Consider the following 13,568-nt stretch of genomic DNA (forward strand, 5'->3'; position numbering starts at 1 on the left):
TAATACACTATTCTGTACTACACACTGTTGTTTAATACACTATTATGTACTACACACTGTTCTGTTCTACACTATTCTGTACTGCACACTATTCTTTACTACACACTATTCTGTACTAAACCCTATTATGTTATACACTATACTGTACTACACACTGTTCTGTTCTACACTATACTGTACTACGCACTGTTCGGTTCTACACTATACTGTACTACACACCAGAGGTGTCAAGTTTTAACACTCAAATCCCAAGTCAAGACAGTCAAGTCTGAGTCAAGTCCCAAGTCCTAAACTATGAGTTTCGAGTCCTAAAGAAGTCATAATGTGCAATTTTTATTACACCTTTATTTAACCGGGTAAGCTAGTTGAGAACAAGTTCTCATTTACAACTGCGACCTGGCCAATATAAATATAATATAAAGCAAAGCAGTGCGACACAAACAACAACACAGAGTTACACATGGAATAAACAAGCTTACAGTCAATAACACAATAGAAAAAAAGAAAGTCTATATACAGTGTTTGCAAATGGCATGAGGAGGTAAGGAAATAAATAGGCCATAGTAGCGAAGTAATTACAATTTAGAAAACTAACAGTGGAGTGATAGATGAGCAGATGGTGATGTGCAAGAAGAAATACTAGTGTGCAAAAGAGCAGAAAAGAAAATTAAAAACAATATGGGGATGAGGAAGGTAGATTGTGTGGGCTGTTTACAGATAGACTATGTACAGCAGTAGCAATCGGTTAGCTGCTCAGATAGCTGATGTTTAAAGTTAGTGAGGGAAATATACGTCTCCAGCTTCAGCGATGTTTGCAATTCCTTTCCAGTCATTGGCGTCAGAGAACTGGAAGGAAAGGTGACCAAAGTAGGTGTTGGCAATGGGGATGACCAGTGAGATATACCTGCTGGAGCAGGTGCTACGGGTGGATGTTGTTCTCGTGACCAGTGAGCTAAGGTGGAGCTTTACCTAGCATAGACTTATAGATGACCTGGAGCCAGTGGGTCTGGAGACGAATATGTAGCGAGTGCCAGCAGACGAGAGCATACAGGTCGCAGTGGTGGGGGGTGTAAGAGGCTTTGGTAACAAAACAGATGGCACTGTGATAGACTGCATCCAGTTTGCTGAGTAGAGTATTGGAAGCTATTTTGTAAATGACATCGCCGAAGTCGAGGATCGATAGGATAGTCAGTTTTACAAGGGTATGTTTGGCGGCGTGAGTGAAGGAGGCTTTGTTGCGAAATAGGAAGCCAATTCTAGATTTAATTTTGGATTGGAAAGGTTTAATATGAGTCTGGAAGGAGTGTTTACAGTCTAGCCAGACACCTAGGTATTTGTAGTTGTCCACATATTCAAAGTCGGAACCGTCCAGAGTAGTGATGCTATTCGGGCAGGCGGGTGCGGGCAGCAAATGGTGCATTTGGTTTTACTTGCGTTTAAGAGCAGTTGGAGGCCAGAGCAGTTGTATGGTATTGACGTTCGTTTGGAGGTTAGTTAACACCATTTACAAAGAAGGGCCAGATGTATACAGAATGGTGTCGTCTGCGTAGAGGTGGCTCAGAGAATCTCCAGCAGCAGGAGTGACATCGTTGATATATACAGAGAAAAGAGTCAACCCGAGAATTGAAACCTGTGGTACCCACATAGAGACTGCCAGAGGTCCGGACAACAGGCCCTCCGATTTGACACACTAAACTCTGCCTGGAAAGTAGTTGGTGAACCAGGCGAGGCAGTCATTTGAGAAATAAATGCTGTTGAGAATACGGTGATTGACAGAGTCGAAAGCCTTGGCCAGGTCGATGAAGACGGCTGCACAGTACTGTCTTTTATTGAGGGCGGTTATGATATCGTTTAGTACCTTGAGCGTGGCTGAGGTGCACCCATGACCAGCTCGAAAACCGGATTGCACAGAGGAGAAGGTACGGTGGGATTTGCAATGGTCAGTGATCTGTTTATTAACTTGGCTTTCGAAGACTTTAGATAGACATGGCAGGCTGGATATAGGTCAATAACAGTTTGGGTCTAGAGTGTCACCCCTGTTGAAGAGGGTGATGACCGCGGCAGCTTTCCAATCTTTAGGGATCTCAGACAATTCGAAAGAGAGGTTGAACAGACTGGTAATAGAGGTTGCAACAATGGCGGCGGATCATTTTAGAAAGAGAGGGTCCAGATTGTCTAGCCCAGCTGATTTGTACGGGTCCAGGTTTTGCAGCTCTTTCAGAATATCTGCTATCTAGTTTTGGGTGAAGGAGAAGCTGGGGAGGCTTGGGCAAGTAGCTGCGGGGGGTGTGAGCTGTTGGCCGGGGGAGGGTTAGCCAGGAGGAAAGCATCGCCAGCCGTAGAGAAATGCTTATCTTCACCAAATGTAAAACCATTTCATATTTTTAACAAGAGTAATACTTAGTATATTACATTTACGCAAATCATGAATACTTTTAAAAATATCTATATATTTATTACTTTCCAAATGTTATATTTCCATGGAAATACATGGGAAGCCATGAGAAAGATCCTACACTGATGTTCGGCACACTGTTCTGTTCTGCACTATTCTGTACTACACACTATTCTGTTCTACACGGTTCTGTTCTACACTTATGTACTACACACTTCTGTTTTACACTATGATGTAAAACACACTATTCTGTTCGACACACTGTTCTGTACTACACACTGTTCTGTTCTACACTCTTCTGTTCTACACTATGCTGTACTACACATGGTTCTGTGCTACACTAAACTGTTCTGTTCTACACTGTTTGTGTTCTACACTATGCTGTACTACACACGGTTCTGTGCTACAATATACTGTTCTACACTATGTTGTACTACGCACTGTTCTGTGCTACACTATACTGTACTACACACTGTTCTGTTCTACACTATACTGTACTACACACTGGTCTGTTCTACACTATAATGTACTACGCACTTCTGTTCTACATTATTCTTTACTACACACTATTCTGTTCTACATTATTCTTTACTACACACTATTCTGTTCAACACACTATTCTGTTCGACACACTGTTCTGTACTACACACTGTTCTGTTCTACACTATGCTGTACTACACACTCCTTTACTACACACTGTTCTGTACTACACTATTCTCTACCACACTATTCTGTACTACACTACTCTGTACCACACTCTGTTCTGTTTTACACTATACTGTACTACACACTGTTCTGTTCGAAATTCTGTTCTACCCACTATTCTGTTCAACACACTATTCTGTACTACACACTTCTGTTCTACACGGTTCTGTTCTACACTTATGTACTACACATTTCTGTTTTACACTACTGTTCTATACTATCCTTTACTACACACTGTTCTGTACGACACACTGTTCTGTTCTACACTGTTCTGTTCAACACTGTTCTTTACTACACACTATTCTATACTAGACTATGCTGTACTACGCATTGTTATGTTCTACACTATTCTTTAATACACACTATTCTTTTCTACACACTGTTCTGTTCTACACACTGTTCTACACTATTCTTTACTACACACTGTTCTGTGCTACACTATTCTGTGCTACACTATTATGTACAACACTATTCTGTACTACACTATTTTGTACCACACTATGTTCTATTTTATACTGTACTGTTCGCTCAGGAAGGAGATGCATTCGGTCTCCTAGAGATGAACGTACTTTGGTGCGAAAAGTGTAAAACAATCCCAGAACAACACCAAAGGACCTTGTGAAGATGGAGGAAATGGAGTACAAAATGGAGGAAACAGGTACAAAAGTATCTCTATCCACAGTAAAACAAGTCCTATATCTACATAACCTGAGGAAACAGGTACAAAAGTATCTCTATCCACAGTAAAACAAGTCCTATATCTACATAACCTGCAAGGAAGAAGCCACTGTTCCAAAACCTCCATAAAAAAGCCAGACTACGGTTTACAACTGCACATGAGGACAAATATTGTACTTTTTGAAGAAATGTTCTCTGGTCTGATGAAACAAAAATAGAACTGTTTGGCCATAATGACCATCGTATGTTTGTAGGAAAAAGGGGGAGGCTTGCAAGCCGAAGAACACCATCCCAACCGTGAAGCACGGGGTGGCAGCATCATGTTGTGGGGGTGCTTTGCTGCAGGAGGGACTGGTGCACTTCACAAAATAGATGGCAACATGAGGCAGGAAAATTATGTGGATATATTGAAGCAACATCTCAGACATTAGTCAGGAAGTTAAAGCTTGGTCGCAAATATGTCTTCCAAATGGAGAATGACCCCAAGCATACTTCCAAAGTTGTGGCAAAATGGCTTAAGGACAACAAAGTCAAGGTATTGGACTGGCCATCACAAAGCCCTGACCTCAATCCCATAGACAATTTGTGGGCAGAACTGAGAAAGCGTGTGCGAGCAAGGAGGCCTACATACCTGACTCAGTTACACCAGCTCTGTCAGGAGGAAAGGGCCAACATTCACCCAACTTATTGTGGGAAGCTTGTGGGAGTCTTCCTGAAACGTTTGACCCAAGTTAAACATTTTAAAGGCAGTGCTACCAAATACATATTGAGTGGATGTAAAGTTCTTACCCACTGGGAATGTGATGAAAAGAAAAAGATGAAATCAATCATTCTCTCTACTATTATTCTGACATTTCACATTCTGAAAATAAAGTGGTGATCCTACCTGACCCAAGACAGGGAATTTCTACTAGGATTAAATGTCAGGAATTGTGAAAAACTGAGTTTAAGTGTGTGTGTGTGTGTGTGTGTGTGTGTGTGTGTGTGTGTGTGTGTGTGTGTGTGTGTGCGTGCGTGTTATGTGTGTGTGTGTGTGGCTACAATTTATCTTGGCAATACACTGCCTGCACCAGAAACAGCACCCTGCATATATTACACCAGTCACCTGCTGTTTAGTGGATACTATATATTGGTTTACTAGTGTAATATATACAGGGTGTTGTCACCAAGATATAGTATCCACTAAACAACACCCTGTATATATTACACTAGTCACCAAGATATAGTATCCACTAAACAACACCCTGTATATATTACACTAGTCACCAAGATATAGTATCCACTAAACAACACCCTGTATATATTACACTAGTCACCAAGATATAGTATCCACTAAACAACACCCTGTATATATTACACTAGTCACCAAGATATAGTATCCACTAAACAACACCCTGTATATATTACACTAGTCACCAAGATATAGTATCCACTAAACAACACCCTGTATATATTACACTAGTCACCAAGATATAGTATCCACTAAACAACACCCTGTATATATTACACTAGTCACCAAGATATAGTATCCACTAAACAACACCCTGTATATATTACACTAGTCACCAAGATATAGTATCCACTAAACAACACCCTGTATATATTACACTAGTCACCAATATATAGTATCCACTAAACAACACCCTGTATATATTACACTAGTCACCAATATATAGTATCCACTAAACAACACCCTGTATATATTACACTAGTCACCAAGATATAGTATCCACTAAACAACACCCTGTATATATTACACTAGTCACCAAGATATAGTATCCACTAAACAACACCCTGTATATATTACACTAGTCACCAAGATATAGTATCCACTAAACAACACCCTGTATATATTACACTAGTCACCAAGATATAGTATCCACTAAACAACACCCTGTATATATTACACTAGTCACCAATATATAGTATCCACTAAACAACACCCTGTATATATTACACTAGTCACCAAGATATAGTATCCACTAAACAACACCCTGTATATATTACACTAGTCACCAAGATATAGTATCCACTAAACAACACCCTGTATATATTACACTAGTCACCAAGATATAGTATCCACTAAACAACACCCTGTATATATTACACTAGTCACCAAGATATAGTATCCACTAAACAACACACTCATCATCAAGACTTAAAGCGCTGGACCATTCTCTACACATAACCCCACCTGCATTATGTTAGTGGTCACACAAACATTACCCTGTATATATTGTGTGTGTGTATGTGTGTATATTACACTAGTGTGTGTGTATCCACTAAACAACACCCTGTATATATTACACTAGTCACCAAGATGTGTATGTGTGTATATGTGTAGTCACCAAGATATGTATGTGTGTGTGTGTTTGTGTAGTCACCAAGATATAGTATTAAACAACACCCTGGTATTTACACAGTTTTATTGGAGGATGCAATAAACTGACACCCTAGTTAAATAAAGTCACAATAAAAAGAGCATGCACTAAACAAAGCTGTTTATTTTACTATGGAGAAAGAGGGGAGGAAGGTAGTGAAGGGAGGGTGGTATAGAGGGAGGGAGGGAGGGAGGGAGGGAGGGAGGGATAGGGAGGTATCCAGGGAAACAACACCCTGTATATATTGGATGGAGTCAGGGAGGTGGGGAGTATCCACTAAACAAGGGAGGGATATAGGGAGGGAGTGGGGAGCTATAGTGGAGGGAGGGAGGGAGGTAGGGAGTTATAGTGGAGGGAGTTAGAGGAGGGAGGTATAGTGGAGGGAGTTAGAGGAGGGAGGTATAGTGGAGGGAGGGAGGGAGGTAGGGAGTTATAGAGGAGGGAGGTATAGTGGAGGGAGTTAGAGGAGGGAGGGAGAGCATGCAGGAGGTAACATGGAGGGAGTTAGAGGAGGGAGGTTGTAGTGGAGGGAGTTAGAGGAGGGAGGTATAGTGGAGGGAGGGAGGGAGGAATGGAGTTATAGAGGAGGGAGTTAGACGATTGAGGTATAGTGGAGGGAGGGAGGGAGGTAGGGAGTTATAGAGGAGGGAGTTAGAGGATTGAGGTATAGTGGAGGGAGGGAGGGAGGTAGGGAGTTATAGAGGAGGGAGTTAGAGCAGGGAGTTATAGAGGAGGGAGTTAGAGGAGGGAGGTATAGTGGAGGGAGGGAGGTATAGTGGAGGGAGGGAGGTATAGTGGAGGGGGTTAGAGGAGGGAGGTTGTAGTGGAGGGAGTTAGAGGAGGGAGGTATAGTGGAGGGAGGGAGGGAGGAATGGAGTTATAGAGGAGGGAGTTAGACGATTGAGGTATAGTGGAGGGAGGGAGGGAGGTAGGGAGTTATAGAGGAGGGAGGTATAATGGAGGGAGTTAGAGGAGGGAGGTATAGTGGATGGAGTTAGAGGAGGGAGGTATAGTGGAGGGAGGGAGGTATAGTGGAGGGGGGAGGGAGGTATAGAGGAGGGAGTTAGAGGAGGGAGGTATAGTGGAGGGGGTTAGAGGAGGGAGGTATAGTGGAGGGAGGGAGGGAGGTAGGGAGTTATAGAGGAGTGAGTTAGAGGAGGGAGGTATAGTGGAGGGAGTTAGAGGAGGGAGGTATAGTGGAGGGAGGGAGGGAGGTAGGGAGTTATAGAGGAGGGAGTTACAGAGGAGGGAGTTATAGTGGAGGGAGTTATAGTGGAGGGAGTTATAGTGGAGGGAGTTATAGTGGAGGGAGTTATAGTGGAGGGAGTTATAGTGGAGGGAGTTATAGTGGAGGGAGTTATAGACGAGGGAGTTATAGAGGAGGGAGGTATAGTGGAGGGAGGGAGGTATAGTGGAGGGAGGGAGGGAGGTATAGTGGAGGGAGGGAGGGAGGTATAGTGGGAGGTAGGGAGGTATAGAGGAGGGAGTTAGAGGAGGGAGGTATAATGGAGGGAGGGAGGTATAGGGGGAGATAGGGAGTTTGAGGAGGGAGGTTAGTGGAGGGAGGGAGGTATAGAGGGAGGTAGGGAGTTTGAGGAGGGAGGTATAGTGGAGGGAGGGGGTATAGAGGGAGGTAGGGAGTTGTATAGGAGGGAGTTAGAGGAGGGAGGTATAGTGGAAGGAGGGAGGTATGGAGAGGGAGATAGGGAGTTAGAGGAGGGAGGTATAGTGGAGGGAGGGAGGTATAGAGGGAGGAAGGGAGTTATAGAGGAGGGAGTTAGAGGAGGGAGGTATAATGGAGGGAGGGGGAGGTATAGAGGGAGATAGGGAGTTTGAGGAGGGAGGTATAGTGGAGGGAGGGAGGTATAGAGGGAGGTAGGGAGTTTGAGGAGGGAGGTATAGTGGAGGGAGGGGGGTATAGAGGGAGGTAGGGAGTTGTATAGGAGGGAGTTAGAGGAGGGAGGTATAGTGGAAGGAGGGAGGTATAGAGGGAGATAGGGAGTTAGAGGAGGGAGGTATAGTGGAGGGAGGGAGGTATGGAGGGAGGGAGGGAGGTATAGAGGAGGGAGTTAGAGGAGGGAGGTATAATGGAGGGAGGGAGGTATAGTAGGGAGATAGGGAGTTTGAGGAGGGAGGTATAGTGGAGGGAGGGAGGGAGGGAGGTAGGGAGTTTGAGGAGGGAGGTATAGTGGAGGGAGGGGGGTATAGAGGGGAGGGAGGGAGTTGTATAGTGGAGGGAGTTAGAGGAGGGAGGTATAGTGGAAGGAGGGAGGTATAGTGGGGAGATAGGGATGTATAGAGGAGGGAGGTATTGGAAGGAGGGAGGTATAGAGGGGGAGATAGGGAGGTATAGTGGAGGGAGGGAGGGAGGTAGTGGAGGGAGGGAGGGAGTATAGAGGGAGGAGGGAGTTATAGTGGAGGGAGTTGGAGGAGGGAGGTATAGTGGAGGGAGGGAGGGAGTGGAGGTTGGGAGGTATAGAAGATGGAGTTAGAGGAGGGAGGTATAGTGGAGAGAGGGAGGGAGGTATAGTGGAGGGAGGGAGGGGGAGGGAGTTATAGAGGAGGGAGTTAGAGGATGGAGGTATAGTGGAGGGAGGGAGTTAGAGGAGGGAGTTAGTGGAGGGAGGGAGGGAGGTAAGGAGTTAGTGGAGGGAGTTATATAGTGGAGGAGTTAGGGAGGGAGTTATAGAGGAGGTTAGGGAGTTAGGTATAGTGGAGGGAGGGAGATATATAGGAGGGAGTTAGAGGAGGGAGATATGGTGGAGGGAGGGAGGTATAGAGGTAGGTAGGGAGTTATAGAGGAGGGAGATAGAGGAGGGAGGTATAATGGAGGGAGGGAGGTATAGAGGGAGATAGGGAGTTTGAGGAGGGAGGTATAGTGGAGGGAGGGAGGTATAGAGGGAGGTAGGGAGTTTGAGGAGGGAGGTATAGTGGAGGGAGGGGGGTATAGAGGGAGGTAGGGAGTTGTATAGGAGGGAGTTAGAGGAGGGAGGTATAGTGGAAGGAGGGAGGTATAGAGGGAGATAGGGAGTTAGAGGAGGGAGGTATAGTGGAGGGAGGGAGGTATAGAGGGAGGAAGGGAGGTATAGAGGAGGGAGTTAGAGGAGGGAGGTATAATGGAGGGCGGGAGGTATAGAGGGAGATAGGGAGTTTGAGGAGGGAGGTATAGTGGAGGGAGGGAGGTATAGAGGGAGGTAGGGAGTTTGAGGAGGGAGGTATAGTGGAGGGAGGGGGGTATAGAGGGAGGTAGGGAGTTGTATAGGAGGGAGTTAGAGGAGGGAGGTATAGTGGAAGGAGGGAGGTATAGAGGGAGATAGGGAGTTAGAGGAGGGAGGTATAGTGGAGGGAGGGAGGTATAGAGGGAGGAAGGGAGTTATATAGGAGGGAGTTGGAGGAGGGAGATATAGTGGAGGGAGGGAGGGAGGTATAGAGGGAGGTAAGGATGTATAGAGGAGGGAGGTATAGTGGAAGGAGGGAGGTATAGAGGGAGATAGGGAGGTATAGTGGAGGGAGGGAGGTATAGTGGAGGGAGGGAGGGAGGTATAGAGGGAGGTAGGGAGTTATATAGGAGGGAGTTGGAGGAGGGAGGTATAGTGGAGGGAGGGAGGGAGGTAGGGAGGTATAAAAGATGGAGTTAGAGGAGGGAGGTATAGTGGAGAGAGGGAGGGAGGTATAGAGGGAGGTAGGGAGGTATAGAGGAGGGAGTTAGAGGATGGATGTATAGTGGAGGGAGGGAGGTATAGAGGAGGGAGTTAGAGGAGGGAGGTAAAGAGGGAGGTAAGGAGTTAGAGGAGGGGGATATAGTGGAGGGAGGGAGGGAATATAGAGGAGGTAGGGAGTTATATAGGAGGGAGTTAGAGGAGGGAGATATATAGGAGGGAGTTAGAGGAGGGAGATATGGTGGAGGGAGGGAGGTATAGAGGTAGGTAGGGAGTTATAGAGGAGGGAGATATAGTGAAGGGAGGTAGGGAGTTATATAGGAGGGAGTTAGAGGAGGGAGATATAGTGGAGGGAGGGAGGGAGGTAGGGAGTTATAGAGTAGGGAGTTAGAGGAGGGATGTATAGTGGAGGGAGGGAGGGAGGTATAGAGGAGGGAGGGAGGTATAGGGGAGGGAGGGAGGTATAGGGGAGGGAGGGAGGTATAGGGGAGGGAGGGAGGAATAGAAGAGGGAGGGAGGGAGGGAGGTATAGAGAGGGAGGTATAGAAGAGGGAGGTATAGAAGAGGGAGGTTTAGAAGTGGGAGGGAGGTAGGTACAGAAGTGGGAGGGAGGGAGGTATAGTGGAGGGAGGGAGGGAGGTATAGAGGGAGGTAGGGAGTTATAGAGGGAGTTAGAGGAGGGAAATGTAGTGGAGGGAGGTATAGAGGGAGGTATGGAGGTATAGAAGAGGGAGGGAGGTATAGAAGAGGGAGGTATAGAAGAGGGAGGGAGGGAGGTATAGAAGAGGGAGGGAGGTATAGAAGAGGGAGGGAGGTATAGAAGAGGGAGGGTGGTAGCTATAAAAGAGGGAGGGAGGTAGGTATAGAAGAGGGAGGTAGGTATAGAAGAGGGAGGGAGGTATAGAAGAGGGAGGGAGGGAGGGAGGTATAGAAGAGGGAGGGAGGGAGGTATAGAAGAGGGAGGGAGGGAGGTATAGAAGAGGGAGGGAGGGAGGTATAGAAGAGGGAGGGAGGGAGAGAGTTATAGAAGAGGGAGGGAGAGAGGTATAGAAGAGGGAGGGAGGGAGGTATAGAAGAGGGAGGGATGGAGGTATAGAAGAGCGAGGGAGGGAGGTAGGTATAGAAGAGGGAGGGAGAGAGGTATAGAAGAGGGAGGGAGGGAGGTATAGAAATGGGAGGGAGGGAGGGTGGTAGCTATAGAAGAGGGAGGTAGGTATAGAAGAGGGAGGGAGAGAGGTATAGAAGAGGGAGAGGGAGGGAGGTAGGTATAGAAGAGGGAGGGAGGGAGGTATAGAAGAGGGAGGGAGAGAGGTAGGTATAGAAGAGGGAGGGAGGGGGTAGGTATAGAAGAGGGAGGGAGGGAGGTAGGTATAGAAGAGGGAGGGAGGGAGAGAGGTATAGAAGAGGGAGGGAGAGAGGTATAGAAGAGGGAGGGAGGGAGGTAGCTATAGAAGAGGGAGGTAGGTATAGAAAAGGGAGGGAGAGGGGTATAGAAGAGGGAGGGAGGGAGGTGTAGAAGAGGGAGGGAGGTATAGAAGAGGGAGGGAGAGAGGTATAGAAGAGGGAGGGAGGGAGGTAGGGAGAGAGGTATAGAAGAGGGAGGGAGAGAGGTATAGAAGAGGGAGGGAGAGAGGTATAGAAGAGGGAGGGGGGAGAGAGGTATAGAAGAGGGAGTGAGAGAGGTATAGATGAGGGAGGGAGAGAGGTATAGAAGAGGGAGGGAGAGAGGTATAGAAGAGGGAGGGAGAGAGGTATAGAAGATGGAGGGAGAGAGGTATAGAAGAGGGAGTGAGAGAGGTATAGATGAGGGTGGGAGAGAGGTATAGAAGAGGGAGGGAGAGAGGTATAGAAGAGGGAGGGAGAGAGGTATAGAAGATGGAGGGAGAGAGGTATAGAAGAGGGAGGGAGGTATAGAAGAGGGAGGGAGAGAGGTATAGAAGAGGGAGGGAGAGAGAGGTATAGAAGAGGGAGGGAGGGAGGTAGGTATAGAAGAGGGAGGGAGGTAGGTATAGAAGAGGGAGGGAGGTAGGTATAGAAGAGGGAGGGAGGTAGGTATAGAAGAGGGAGGGAGAGAGGTATAGAAGAAGGAGGGAGAGAGGTATAGAAGAGGGATGGAGAGAGGTATAGAAGAGGGAGGGAGGGAGGTATAGAAGAGGGAGGGAGAGAGGTATAGAAGAGGGAGGGAGGGAGGGAGGTAGGTATAGAAGAGGGAGGGGGAGAGGTATAGAAGAGGGAGGGAGGGAGGTATAGAAGAGGGAGGGAGGGAGAGAGGTATAGAAGAGGGAGAGAGGTATAGAAGAGGGAGGGGGAGGGAGGGAGGGAGGGAGGGAGGGAGGGAGGGAGGGAGGGGAGAGGTATAGGGAGGGAGAGAGGTATAGAAGAAGAGGGAGGGAGGGAAGAGGGAGAAGAGTGAGGTATAGAAGAGGGAGGGAGAGAGGTATAGGGGAGGGAGGGAGGTATAGAAGAGGGAGGGAGGGAGGTATAGAAGAGGGAGGGAGAGAGGTATAGAAGAGGGAGGGATGGAGGTATAGAAGAGGGAGGGATGGAGGTATAGAAGAGGGAGGGAGGTAGGTATAGAAGAGGGAGGTAGAGAGGAAGAAGCATTTTAGACATAATATTAGAGAAAGGTAAGAGGGCAGCAAGGGAGACAGAAGGATGGAGGAAGAAAGAGAGATGATTAACAGGCTAGAAGCTGTGTCTGTTCTTTTAGTGGGAGGTTATTGGAGGGTATGGGAGGTTATTGGATGGTTGTAAAGCAGGCAGATCCCACTGTTTACTACTGGGTACATTGAACACAAACATGTACACTGAACACGTCACACCAACACACACATACCCACACAAACACCGTACACAAATTCATGCACATACAGAGCTGTTTATGCTATGCTTATGTGGCATGAACAAGAGAGAGTTGTATGTCAGTTTATAAATGCTTGTTTCATTTGAGTTATTGTTTGTAATGTATACCTATGAATTCTGTGTGAATTTGCAGGTGTCTGTGTATACCTGCGTGTGTGTGTGTGAGTGTGTGTTTATGAGTCAGTGAGTCGTAACCATTGAAATGACCAATCTCTGCATGCATTGGACATGGTTCTGCCGGCAGAAAATCAATGGAACCTCATTCATGTGAAGTGTCTCTTGTGGGCAAACAACCCCCTCTTCTACCACAGAGGTTCTCACCCTCAGTCCCGGTTCCTCTTCCTGGGTACACAGGGGTTCTCAACTTCAGTCCTGGTTCCTCTTCCTGGGTGCACATGGGTTCTCACCCTCAGTCCTGGTTCCTCTTCTTGTGTGCACAGGGGTTCTCACCCTCAGTCCTGGTTCCTCTTCCTGGGTGCACATGGGTTCTCACCCTCAGTCCTGGTTCCTCTTCCTGGGTACACATGGGTTCTCACCCTCAGTCCTGGTTCCTCTTCCTGGGTACACATGGGTTCTCACCCTCAGTCCTGGTTCCTCTTCCTGGGTACACATGGGTTCTCACCCTCAGTCCTGGTTCCTCTTCCTGGGTGCACATGGGTTCTCACCCTCAGTCCTGGCCCCTCCTCCTAGGTGCACAGTTAGTTTTTTGCTCTAGCACTAGACAGCTGATTTAAATCATCAAAACTTGATGATGAGTTGGTTATTTGAATCAGCTGTGTGGCAAAAAGCAAAACGTGCACCCAGGGGGAGGGGCCAGGACCGAGGTTGAGAAGCCCTGTTCTACCAGACCGCTCCGCTCCCGCATGTCCCCCACCACAGAGGTCACCC

At 47.0% G+C, this 13,568-nt stretch overlaps 1 protein-coding gene across 1 annotated transcript in view; it reads left to right on the forward strand.

The window, feature by feature from the left end:
• Positions 1–13,568, forward strand: part of LOC135515071 (ankyrin repeat and sterile alpha motif domain-containing protein 1B-like) — a 416,040-nt gene that overhangs the window by 116,697 nt on the left and 285,775 nt on the right.

This window comes from Oncorhynchus masou, chromosome 26 (assembly GCF_036934945.1).
Source record: "Oncorhynchus masou masou isolate Uvic2021 chromosome 26, UVic_Omas_1.1, whole genome shotgun sequence".
Classification (NCBI taxonomy): domain Eukaryota; kingdom Metazoa; phylum Chordata; class Actinopteri; order Salmoniformes; family Salmonidae; genus Oncorhynchus; species Oncorhynchus masou.